General features: G+C 44.1%; 1 protein-coding gene across 1 annotated transcript in view; it reads right to left on the minus strand.

Annotated features, from left to right (window-relative positions):
• Positions 1-12,033, minus strand: part of PTPRS (protein tyrosine phosphatase receptor type S) — a 307,849-nt gene that overhangs the window by 257,211 nt on the left and 38,605 nt on the right.

The raw sequence follows: 12,033 nt of genomic DNA on the forward strand, positions 1-12,033 counted from the left end.
CCTGCCAAGCTTTTACATGGGCTGGGGTTTCCCTTCCCTGGAGTTTTGGCAGGAAAGAAGAGACCCACACAGAGCAGAGTCTGAGAAGAGGCAGTCTCCAGAGGGGAATTAAAAGAGAGAAAAGAGATAAGCAGATGGTGGTTGTCACATGGTGAGTTGTAAGAGGTACCTGAGGTGGATCAGAAGGGAGCATAAAGGTGAGGGGAAAGACATATCCTGAAAATACAACTCAAGAAGTCAAACTACTTGGCAGACGAGAAACAGAAATGCATTTCCTCCTGAACTGTACAAAATAGGACCATTTTGAAAGCCACAGGTAAATAGCAATTTAAACACAAACTGGCTATCTTTAAAAAAAAAAAAAAAAGTGCTCCATGGCTAAAAACAGAAGCACAGAGTGCTCTCAGCCACTTTTAAAAGAGGAGTTCCTGAGGTCCTGGATAGGTTACGGGAGGAAAACATCATATTTAAACTGCATTTCAAAGGACCCATGCAAAATAGAGATAAGACCAGCACCTGGATCAAGTTTCAAAGTGAAAGCATAAATTGTACCTGCAATTTATGCACACAATTGAATAACAAGCTAATTAATGCCAACAATTGGATTTTTTAACAACTGTTACACACAATTTCAAAAAGGGGGCCCCCTTTTGCCGCAGTTTGGTAAAAGGGGTCCTAATTTTTTTCAGGGGCTGCATACTAATGGTATCAGTGCACAGCCATAGAAAGTAACATATAACATAGTAAGTGACGGCAGATAAAGACCTGAATGGTCCATCCAGTCTGCCCAATAGTCACATTAATTCTCAATTCAAGATTAAATCAACAATGAATGTGATATTATATACCTGATCATGGTCTTTCTTTGGTATTTCTGGGAGATCAGTGGCGCAGCTAGGGGGGGTGCCAGGGGAGCAGCTGCTCCCCTAAACGGAGTTCTGCCGGTACCGGCGCCTATTTTTTTCTCAACGTGTTGCATTGAAAATGTGTGCCGGCAACGACAGAAGTCCGCTCTCACGCCGCTTTTGCTCCCCCCGCGCCATCAACCTGGCTCCGCTTCTGTGGGAGATACTTATTTAAAACTTTTGTTTAATGATCAATGAACAAAAAGGTAGCACAGCAAATAAATAGGGTCTTTTACTAAGTTGTACTCACGTTTTTGTCACACGCTAAACGTTAGAGGCACCAAAGCATTCCTATGGGCATTTCTAACGTTTAGCGTGCCCACAATTTTAGCATGCTTTAGTAAAAGACGCCCAAAGTAATACAACATATCACAAACTCAACTCCTTACAAACTGGAACTACCAAACCAATTTTTTTTTAAAAACAAAAAGTAGTATATCATCCAAGGATCCCCCCATGCTCACACCTGCCCAATCCCATTACATCCCATCCCCTATCCCTAACTCCCCAGAACCCCAATCCAATCCAACAGACACAAAGTGTAAAACACACACATCTCAAACAACTATGCAGTGGTGAACCCTTACACCCGAAACACTGGTGGCTGAGAGCCTTCAGGCAGAGGCCCCTTATCGAATTACCCACCCTCCCACCATCCACATCCCCAACAGCAGATGTTCAAGTCAGGATCATTGATTTAAAATCCTGCTTCTCTCATGGACATTCAAAGTGGACCTAAAAGGTTCCCTAAAAGCCCTGCCAACAAGAAGTCTGATGGTCTGAAACCTGTAAGTGCTCCAGCGACAATAGGTATAGCAGCTGCGCTTGCCATTGACTCAGAGCTGGGCCACCAAGAGACAGAGCCTGGCCCACAGCCACTGCACCTCCCATTTGGGCCAAAGCTGCCACTCCCCCCTCCTACTCTGCTGCCCCTCACTCACTCAGGCCGCCACCGCTCCCCTACCTTCCTGTGTTCAAAAAAAAAAAAAAGGAGTACAACTTACTGAAAGGAGCATGAAGAAAAGAACTTATATGACTGGGTTTACAAAGCTCCAGCTCAAGAGATGTTGCAGAAAAGTGACTTGTATCTTAAAACCAATCATTTAAATGGCACATACCACAAACTAAATTAAATCTAACAAGATCTAGAAGTCCCAAAACACCTTTATTCTGAGGCTTGAACAGCAGTTTCAATGGTAACCTGGCTCACTTTCCCATCCACAAATAATTAAAAAAAATGCTTATATAACACGTTGATATCATGGCCTTTCAAAGTTATAGGCAGCACCTGAAGGGTATAAAGCTACTTAGGCACTAGAATCATATTATAAAGATAAATGCATCCTATAAAAGACAACGGATATGTCTTCCAGATTTGCAATCTATTCTGTGTCAGAGCTAAGAACGGCTCCACATTAACCTTGTATAACGGCCTCTAAGTGTGGGGAATTTGAACTCCAAGATATCTAAGGAAGCCATCTTACCCAGACAAGGAGAAAATCATTCCCCGTTGCATATGAAGGTCTCTAGAGATAGGCAATGCCTCCAATTTGTGTTTATCAAGGTGGAAGCCTGGGATCTTACCATAGATCTGAAAAGCATCCAAAACTCTACGTATAGATAACTTAGGATCATGCCAAATTATAAGAATGTCACCAGCAAACACTAAAGCCTTGACTTCCTTATCCCCCACCCTTACCCCATGGACTGTACAATCAATTTTAAGACACTTTAAAAAGGGCTCTAAAGACAAAATAAACAACAACAGTGGCAAAGGGCAACTTTACCACTTACCTCAATGTAAGGGAAAAAAGGAAGTTATTAGCATGCCACTAAGATGCGGTGCTGGGTTTAGCATATAAGACCCGAATAGTGTTCAAAAATGGCCCAATAATACGTAATCCTCTGGATTTTACATATCACGCTGAGATTTCTGCGCAGAAATCTAAATGTATTCTATAACAATGCATATAACCTAATTGGTTAACAAGCCGATCAGCGCTGATAATTGCCAATTAACAAGCAATTGTCATTAATTAGAATTTACACGCAGAACTGTCTAGTTGAAAAGGGGGCACTGAATGGGTGGATCGAGGGGGTTTCTAAAAACTATGGGGCCCTTTTACGAAGCGGCGGTAACACCACTCGCTAAAAAGGGAAGTACCGTTGGGCTACCGCAGCAGCCTGGCGGTAGGTCCCTCCCCCAGCGCGCACCATTTCCGTCGCTGTAGAAATTTGTAGCGCTGGGATGTACCCGGCGGTAATCGGGCAGTGTCGCGCGCTGCCCGGTTACCACCAAGTTAGCGTGGGAGCACTTACCGCCACAATGGGTGGCGGTAAGAGCTCCCCCCTGAAATGGCCACGCAAGTGCTGCGGTAAATGGGGGCCTCAGTGTGCGTCAAAAACACCAGCACAGGCCCCTTTTTGCCACAGCTTCATAAAAAGGGCCCTCTGTGCGTTGTAATAGAAAACACCTGGTCCATGCCTAATTTAGGGGCAACACCAGCACCTGGACACAAAGATAAGTGTTGATATCACCCACCTTGTTGTAATGAGATGTTAAGTACAGCCGTGGCACTTCGTGCACCGCCTGATACCTGATCTGATATGGGAGTTATTGGATGTCTTGGAGGACAATACGTAAGGAAATTGTGACACATATAAGTCATAGACACTCAAAAACTAATTGAAACTTGATAAAAAAGTAAATAAGTAAAAATAAAAAAAATAGGTAGGAAGGGGGATAGTCGATGATTACAACTGTCGCAAAAAAAGGGGTTCATCTATATTGGTGTTATACCAAAAAATTAACCTGGCGACCATATCAGACCTTCCCTCTAGACCACTGTGTCATATGTATTTATTTAGAAGACACCAGATACTTCTGTTGGAAATTCTACTATCATTTGTATTGTATATTGAGTAGCAGTAGTAGATTACCGCCACTATAAAGTGATAATTTAGGCATCGGCATTTACACCAGGTTTTACTTGGCGTAACTGCCCATGATTAAATTTAGTCACGTGGACTGGTGCTCGGTGTATAAGCTGCGTGGGAATTTAGGCTTATTCTATAAAACATGTCTAAATGAAGTCATACTTTATAGAAAGTGCTTAGGCAAATTTAATTTTGGCACTGAATTTTTAGGCGTGATATCGAGAATCTAGTCCTTTATGTGTCAAAGCCATAAACAGATATTTCCAATTTATTTGACAGAATGCTTTTTCAATGCCAAAGCCAGTCACCAGAGCTGGCCACTGGTCATGTTCACAAAGTGAGTGGGCTAAAAGGAATTTACGCACGTTCAGCAGACAATCCAGCTTATTTTCGAAAGAGAAAAACGGCTATAGTGCGACCTAAATCGGGAGATAGACGTTTGTCTCGCAAAGGCGCCCAAATCGGTATAATCGAAAGCAGATTTTGGGCGTTTCCAACTGCACTCCGTCGCGGAAACGAATAAAGTTGACGGGGGCGTGTCGGAGGTGTGGTGTAGGCGGAACTGGGGCGTGGTTATCAGCCGAGGAGAGATGGGCGTCTTTAGCTGATAATCGAAAAAAAAAAAGGCGTTTTTACCGCGATTTTGGGTCACTTTTTTTTGGACCCTTTTTTTTTTCACAAACAAGTCCCAAAAAAGTGCTCCAATTGCCCAGATGACCACTGGAGGGAATCGGGGATGACCTCCCCGGACTCCCCCAGTGGTCACTAACCCCCTCCCACCAAAAAAAACCCCACTTTACAAACTTTTTTTCCAGCCTCTATGCCAGCCTCAAATGCCGTACCCACCTCCATGACAGCAGAATGTGTTTGATCCTGTCACAGCCTTTCCCTGGGTCAGATGTGGCTCTCGGGTGCACTACAGGGTCACATCAGCATTGCATTGTGGTGGGTGTAGGGTATTGGGCTCTGTGATTTCATTAGCATGTGTTACAGTCTCACGATGTTGGTAGTTGGTAGGCTCTTCTCCCATGGTGCTTTTCCCCCTGCCTACTGGGTCAGAGTGTGCCCTGTTGTGTTTCCTGTTGTAGTCCATCCGGTAGTGGCCATTTTTGTAAGCCAGTTTTACTTCCCTTTCCTGTGTTAGCCACGTTAGACAACTTAGTTCTTCCCTTGAATGTGGCTGAAAGAGGGCATTGTACAGCATTCTGCCAGCTCTGACCTACTGCTCATCTCAGTACCAGGGAGACTCGTTGCCAGTGGGGCACAACCTCTGATCTGCACTTAACTGTGAGTAAACACGGTTATTCCAATAAAGGACGTTTTTGGAGAGATTAGTCTTCAGGTGTCAACTGGTGTGCCAATGTTATATAGCAGCAACCAGTCCTAGAGGCCTGCGTGTATGCAGGTCCCTGGAGCACTTTTAGTGGGTACCGCAGTGCACTTCAGCCAGGTGGCCCCAGGCCCATCCCCCCCACCTGTAACACTTGTGCTGGTAAATGGGAGGCCTCCAAAACCCACTGTACCCACATGTAGGTGCCCCCTTCACCCCTAAGAACTATGGTAGTGTTGTACATTTGTGGGTAGTGGGTTTTGGGGGAGGGGGGTTGGAAGCTCAGCACCCGTGGTAAGGGAGCTATGCATGTGGGAGCTTTTTCTGAAGTCCACGGCACTGACCTAGGGTGCCCAGTTGGTGTCCTGGCATATCAGGGGGGCCAGTGTACTACCAATCCTGGCCCCTCCCACGACCAAATGGCTCGGATTAGGACGTTTTTGAGCTGGGCGTTTTTAGTTTCCATTATCGCTAAAAAAAACAAACGCCCAGCTCAAAAACGTCCATTTTTTCGAAAATTCGGTTCGGCCCTCCCCTTCACGGACCCGTTCTCGGAGATAAACGCCCATGGAGATAGGCGTTTCCATTCGATTATGCTCCTCCACGTCTACCTCATACAAAACCAGTTTGTTCTTCTGCAATTAGACAAGACAAATGGAGAGCTAACCGCTTGGCCCAATATTTTGACATCTAAATTTAAAAGAGGAGTTGGCTGATAAGCACTAGGCTCAGACGAGTCCTTCCCTGTCTTTGGTATCAAGGTAATAAGGGATGAGTTGGATCCCTCAAGAATGTCCCTTTCTCTAAGACCGCATTATAAAAAGCCAACAAAGGCCCACAAATTTGAAGCTGCATTAATTTATGATATTCTGCACAATTCCCATCCAGCTTACGTGCTTTAAAAAGTGCCAGAAAAAGATATAACTGAAAAGGGCTGAATTTACGGCCACACTAGAAATGGGATAAGCGCATGGGAAAGTCCTGCGTTTGAACGTACTAAGCCCATTTACTAGCGCAGCTTAATAAAAGGGCCCTGTAGTTTGCGACTATGCAGGCTGTTTGAAAACTGTCCCCCACAATAATGTAAATTAAAAAGCTTTTTTAGCCTGAGGTGGCTCTCACTATGTGGAATTTTGCGGGTTTGGCATGCATGGGATTCGACTGACTTGTGTAAGGCAAAGATGAAGAAGAAGGGAAATAAGTGTGTGTGTGTTGAGGGGTGGGGGAGGAGGAGACAACCCAAGATCAAGTACAGGGAAGCACCACAAAACTCATAGAAGGTGAGGACATGAAATGAGTCATCAAGTTTTCCCTCAGAAAGGAAAAAGGCTATTTCCTGCTTTCCAGGAAGACACCAGTTATTTATCACAATGAAAAGATAAATCAGCACTTGTCAGGACCAGGGACACTAGATATCAGGTATGAGAGGAGAAGTCAGGCCCTCACATCTCACAGCCTATCTCCCACTCTATTATGTAGATTCATGTTCCAGATTAATAAAGTAAAAGGCTGCATCAACTCCTGGTCTTAAAATTAGTAGGCAAACATCCAAGGCAGACTTTTGCGTTGTGCGAGCTGTGTGGCTGCAAAGGGTGACATACATGAGGTAAGCACCACCATGCTGACACCCGCACTCCGGCAATGTCCTTCCACTTTATGTGACTGGACAGTAAAAGCACCTCCCTGTGATCCAAACACAAGATTAAAATAAGAATTACAGCACCAACAGCAGCGCAATCTATGTTCCTTAAGCAGCTACTATGTTTTTCAGTGCTGCTGTTCCCTGACACCCTTAATCCCAGGTGACCTTTTTTTTTTTTACCTATTTTAAATTAGGCAGAGTGGGCTAAGAGTGACAAATGCACATCTCGGTTGCGCAATCCTACAGACTGAAGCCCAGAGTGAACAACTACTATGGATCTTGCTGTTTTAGGAAGGAAGGGGATACAGTTCCTCCCCCCACCCAAACATTTACAGTTATGGCAAAAAGGGAAGACCAAGCTGTAGATGGGTCACCATAGAGCAGATGAGAACCAACTAACTAGTCTGACAGTTCTCTCTCTCTCTCTTTGGTTTACCACCACTTTGGGTAAATAACATAAACATTCCCCAAAATTTCAACCATCAGTTCCTCTCCCAGTTTCGCCACCCAGCCCCCCTCCCCCCAAAATCACTGCCTTTTATTCAACTCTCAACCATGTTCCTCCCATGTCTACTCTATCGGCGCTTCTCAACCCTCTTCTGGGGAGGGGGGGGGGGGGGCCTTTGACTAAAATGTGCTAGAATCTGCGCTTAATGTATGAGAACATGGGATTTACCATGCACTAAACCCGGATTTAACATAGCACTTTTGGGGATTTTTAAAAATATATAATTTATTGCAGGTCATGCGCTAATGCTGTCATTAGCATGCAGCACCTGTGTAGATGAGAGCAGTTATCACCTATTTTCATAACGCACTAGCCAGATAACGCAGAACGCCTGCTCTCCTCCCATGATGCCCCCTCCGAAAAATATTTTTAATAAATAAATCAGTAACATCTGACTTAGTGTGCACGAACTGGCAAAATACTGCATAATGCTTTAATGCATTTCTGTAGTAGCTTGTTTGCACCCTTTAGTAAAAAGGCCCCTTGGTCAGATTTTCAAGATTACTACAATGAATATGCATGAGATAAATTTGCATATATCAGAGACTCATTATATGCAGATCTCTCTCTCATACATATTGATCCTGAAAAACACACTGGCAAAGTTTGCCTCCAGAGAGGGTTGAGCACTGCTCTAGATCTGTCCCAGGCATGTCTAGATGAGTTACAATGTTGGCCTCAGCCAGTATATTATTCCAGTGTTTGTCACCTTGCTTTCTGGTTCTTAAAAAAAGGACCCATACTTAACACCCAGGCCCACTCCCAAGTATTATCACCAAGCTTTGTAATAGTTTGTACAGCCACTAAATATAGTGGGGCAATTTTCTGAAGCATTCCGCTACCCCCCCATGCTGATCATTGATGTTAGGGGTTGTAACTATGGCCATTCCATGCGGGATACCCCTGCAATAGGGTTCCCGAGAAGGCAAGCTACTCAGATCACACATGCCATGGGTAGCTTAAACTAAAAACAGAACAGACAAGATAAATTAAGCAGCTGCAGCAAGCTGAACCATCCTGGTATTAGCCTACTGCATCTGCTTGCATGGAGTTTCAGGGTTTTTTTTTATATCAGAAATTACTCTGGACACACCCCTACCCCCCCCCCCCCCCCCCCCCCCCCCACCCCCCTCCTCCAGAGGTAAAACGAAAAAGTGGCTCAGCCCTTCCAGATGACAGTCTGGAAGAAAAATGCTTATAATTTTGCTCATCCAGTAATTGAAAGCTGATATTAAGACTTTTTTTCTTTTTGGTTCTGTCGCCTAACAATAATTACATTATTGATTGATACAAACTAAAAGGGAAATAAATAACTGAACAGCTACTTACTGAGATTCTGAATATGAAACACTTAAAATACAACATGTCACTGAATTCTGTAATATTCAGTGCATCTGTGTCTGCAGCTCTGAATGGGTCCCTTTCTCTCAAGCAGATTCTAATTTACACCCCCTACCCCCTATTATTTAAAGGGAAATGGCCTATTACTCCTTTCAGCTTCTCTGTTTTTCTCCCACTGTCTCCCCAGGGGGTGTTTCAGACTGAGGGGAAGAAGAGGATTCTTCTTTTGCAAGAGGGGGAGGGGGGAACGGACCCCATGACGGATTCCTCCCCCCCCCCCCCCCCACACACACATTTCTGTTAAGAATTTGAGAAACAATCTCAGCACCAAAAGGGAAAACATATTTATCACTGCATTTTCTTGTGTGTGTTTGTGTGCGCGCGCACGTGTACATGTTTTAAAGCATTTACAGGCTGCAATCAGCTTAGCTAATTCAATGAATTGCAGCATAATTACTCAGTAATAACACCATTATCTCAGCACTTACTCGACAGCTGTGATCATGTTACAGTGTAGAGACACATGTAACAAGGGGAGAAAGGAGCTGTACCCCGTCACCTGGGAAAGCGAGAATGAGAGTGTAAGGAACCATTAGTCACAGGGCGAAAAATCTGATGGCAATTCGCTTTCTGTCTGGATTCTCTCTCAACATCTGCAGAAGGGGCCTATGTGGTTACCTTGCCTCACCTCTGGGTAATTCATTTAGAAAAATGTATAGATATGGCTGCAGCAGATGATGTGGGGGGTGGTTTATAAAAGGGTATCTAGGGAAAGGGGACAGGATTTGATGTATCGCATTTCTGCAGCTATAAACAGAGTGGTTTTCATATTATACACAGGTGCTTATTTTGTACCTGGGGCAATGGAGGGTGAAGTGACTTCCTAGAGTCACATGGAGCTGCAGTGAGAACTGAACCCACTTTCTCTGCACTGATCATTAGGCCACTCCTCCACGTCAATCTGGAAGTCCAAGGTAACACCTATTTTATAACGGTGTGGAAGTCCAACATAACACCTATTTTAAAAGGCAACAAATACTTGTGCACAGGAGTGGACTGAAGTGGTCTGAGCCCCGAGCAATGAGGACCATTCAGTCCCCCTGGTCCTGCTGCCACCCCATCCAGTCCTGCTGCTACCCACTCCCACGGTCCTGCTGCCTCCCTCTCCCCTGCCACTGACCTTTCCTTTGGTCCAGCATCTAAATCGACCGTCTGCCACTGACACTAGAAAGTCCCCCAGCCGTGACCCGCACTTGTGGAAGAAGGAAGTGACATCAGAAGGGGTTTGGCCACGGCAGAAGGAAGTTCCAGTATCAGCAGCAGATGGCTGATTTAGCTGCTTGTGTCCCTGCCTGGGGAGGTTCGGGCACGGAAGCATCCCGGTCTCGGAGGAGAGAGAAAGACATCACATATCAGACACGTGAGAAGAAAGCACTGGGCCCCCCCCTACAGCCCTGGGCCCTGCCTGGTTGCCCTTATGGTCAGTCTGCCCCTGCCTGTGCACCTTCATGACACCCAGAACTATCCCCAGCAGTGCACAAATGGCTTCCAATCAACTTTTGTAACGAAAGGTTTTGCCTTCACCCACCATCACCACTGGGTGGCTCTTCCATGATTCAACTACCCTTTCTATGACAAAATATTTTATAACTTTACTCCCAAGTCTACACTCTTCAGCCTTGTATTATGCTCTCTTGCTCTGGATCTTCCTTTCTCCTAAGGTTTGCCTCTTGAGCATTATTCATCTCTTTGACATATCTGAAATTCTATTACATCCCCGGACCTATATGACTTTTCTTCATGCTAGGCCAGTAAAAAGGTGACACATACCACAAAGAATCTGGTTTATGGTGTACTGAATTTGATATAATGCGAACGAAGAGCCCAATATTCGGCAGGACTTTTCTGGGTCGGAGTGGTCTCACTGGATAAGTCCTGCAAACAGCCTCAGCACTATCTAGGCAGTTCCAGGATGTCTGGGGATGGCGTCTGGGTGGAGCTGAGAGTTAGTGAAAGTTCGACAGGGTGAAGGAATGCTGAAATCCTATGACAAACAAACAGAAGCAAAATGAGTAGTGGGAAATTGACCAAGCTATCCAGAGATGGACAAGGATACTTGAGAAACGTTTATTGATGAGAGACTCGAAACAGTACTGTGTTTTGGCTACAGGCCTGCCTCAGGAGTCTTTGTAAGTGATCTTGCATATATTAATATCCAATATTAAAAATATATTAAACAAGATAGGACAGCTGTTGGGTCTTGAAAAAGATCTTTGTTGGAACACTCCAGTCCATCTGATTCATGCCTTTGAAGTCAATAACGTTCCAACAAAAGTCTTTTTCAGGACCCAACAGCTGTCCTATCTTCTCTGATATATTTTAATATTGGATATTAATATATGCAAGATCACTTACAAAGACTCCTAAGGCAGGCCTGTGGCCAAAAACACAGTACTGTTTCGAGCCTCCCGTCAATAAATGTTTCTCATATATCTGAAGTTTTCTTGTTTATCTCTGGATTATTTAATCAATTCCCACTACCCGCTTTGCTTCTGGAGCTGAGAGTTACCAGATAGCAGCAATATTCAGCCCATTAACCAGGTTAACTATATGTATAAAAGTTAGGTCCTTTAAAAGGCTGTTCTAACTTAATTCAAGTACTTAAGCAGGTATCAGCCTGATACCAGCAGCCACTTTATACCCAGATATTCAGCCCTGGTAGATAGATATGGCTCAGCACTAAAAATATATGGGTATAAAAAAACCTTCATTAGCCAGTGTTTAAACAACGCTGACCATCACAGGCTGAGTACTGACCCGAAAGTATCTAAGTGACTTATTATAATAAAAATAACAAAACAAAAGCTCACAAGTTAAATAAGCAATACAGAAATACAATTGTGGAGTAGCTGCCTAATAGTTGGTGCAGTGTGCTGAGAGCCATGGGAATTGGGTTCAATTCCCACCACTGGTCCTTGTGACCCTAGGTAAGTCAATTAATAAAGATTCGCTATGTACTTTAACATATGCATATATTATGACATGTCTGGACTACTGCAATATCATCTATGCAGGCCTTACTAAGATCAATATAAAACGGCTACAGATGATACAGAATACTGCAGCTCGTATTATTTGTAGGGCTTCAAAATGTGATAGGATTACACCTCTCCTATATCATCTTCACTGGCTTCCAATTGAAGCCAGAATAAAATTTAAGTCTCTTACTTTGACACATAAAGCCTTACATTTACTGACTCCATCATATTTAGCCAATCTGACCTTACCATATTCTCCTATACGAACACTTCGATCGCTTACAGATAATAGATTAGTAATTCCATCACCACAAAAGGCTAGATGGGAATCT

Source organism: Microcaecilia unicolor, chromosome 11, assembly GCF_901765095.1.
Source record: "Microcaecilia unicolor chromosome 11, aMicUni1.1, whole genome shotgun sequence".
Classification (NCBI taxonomy): domain Eukaryota; kingdom Metazoa; phylum Chordata; class Amphibia; order Gymnophiona; family Siphonopidae; genus Microcaecilia; species Microcaecilia unicolor.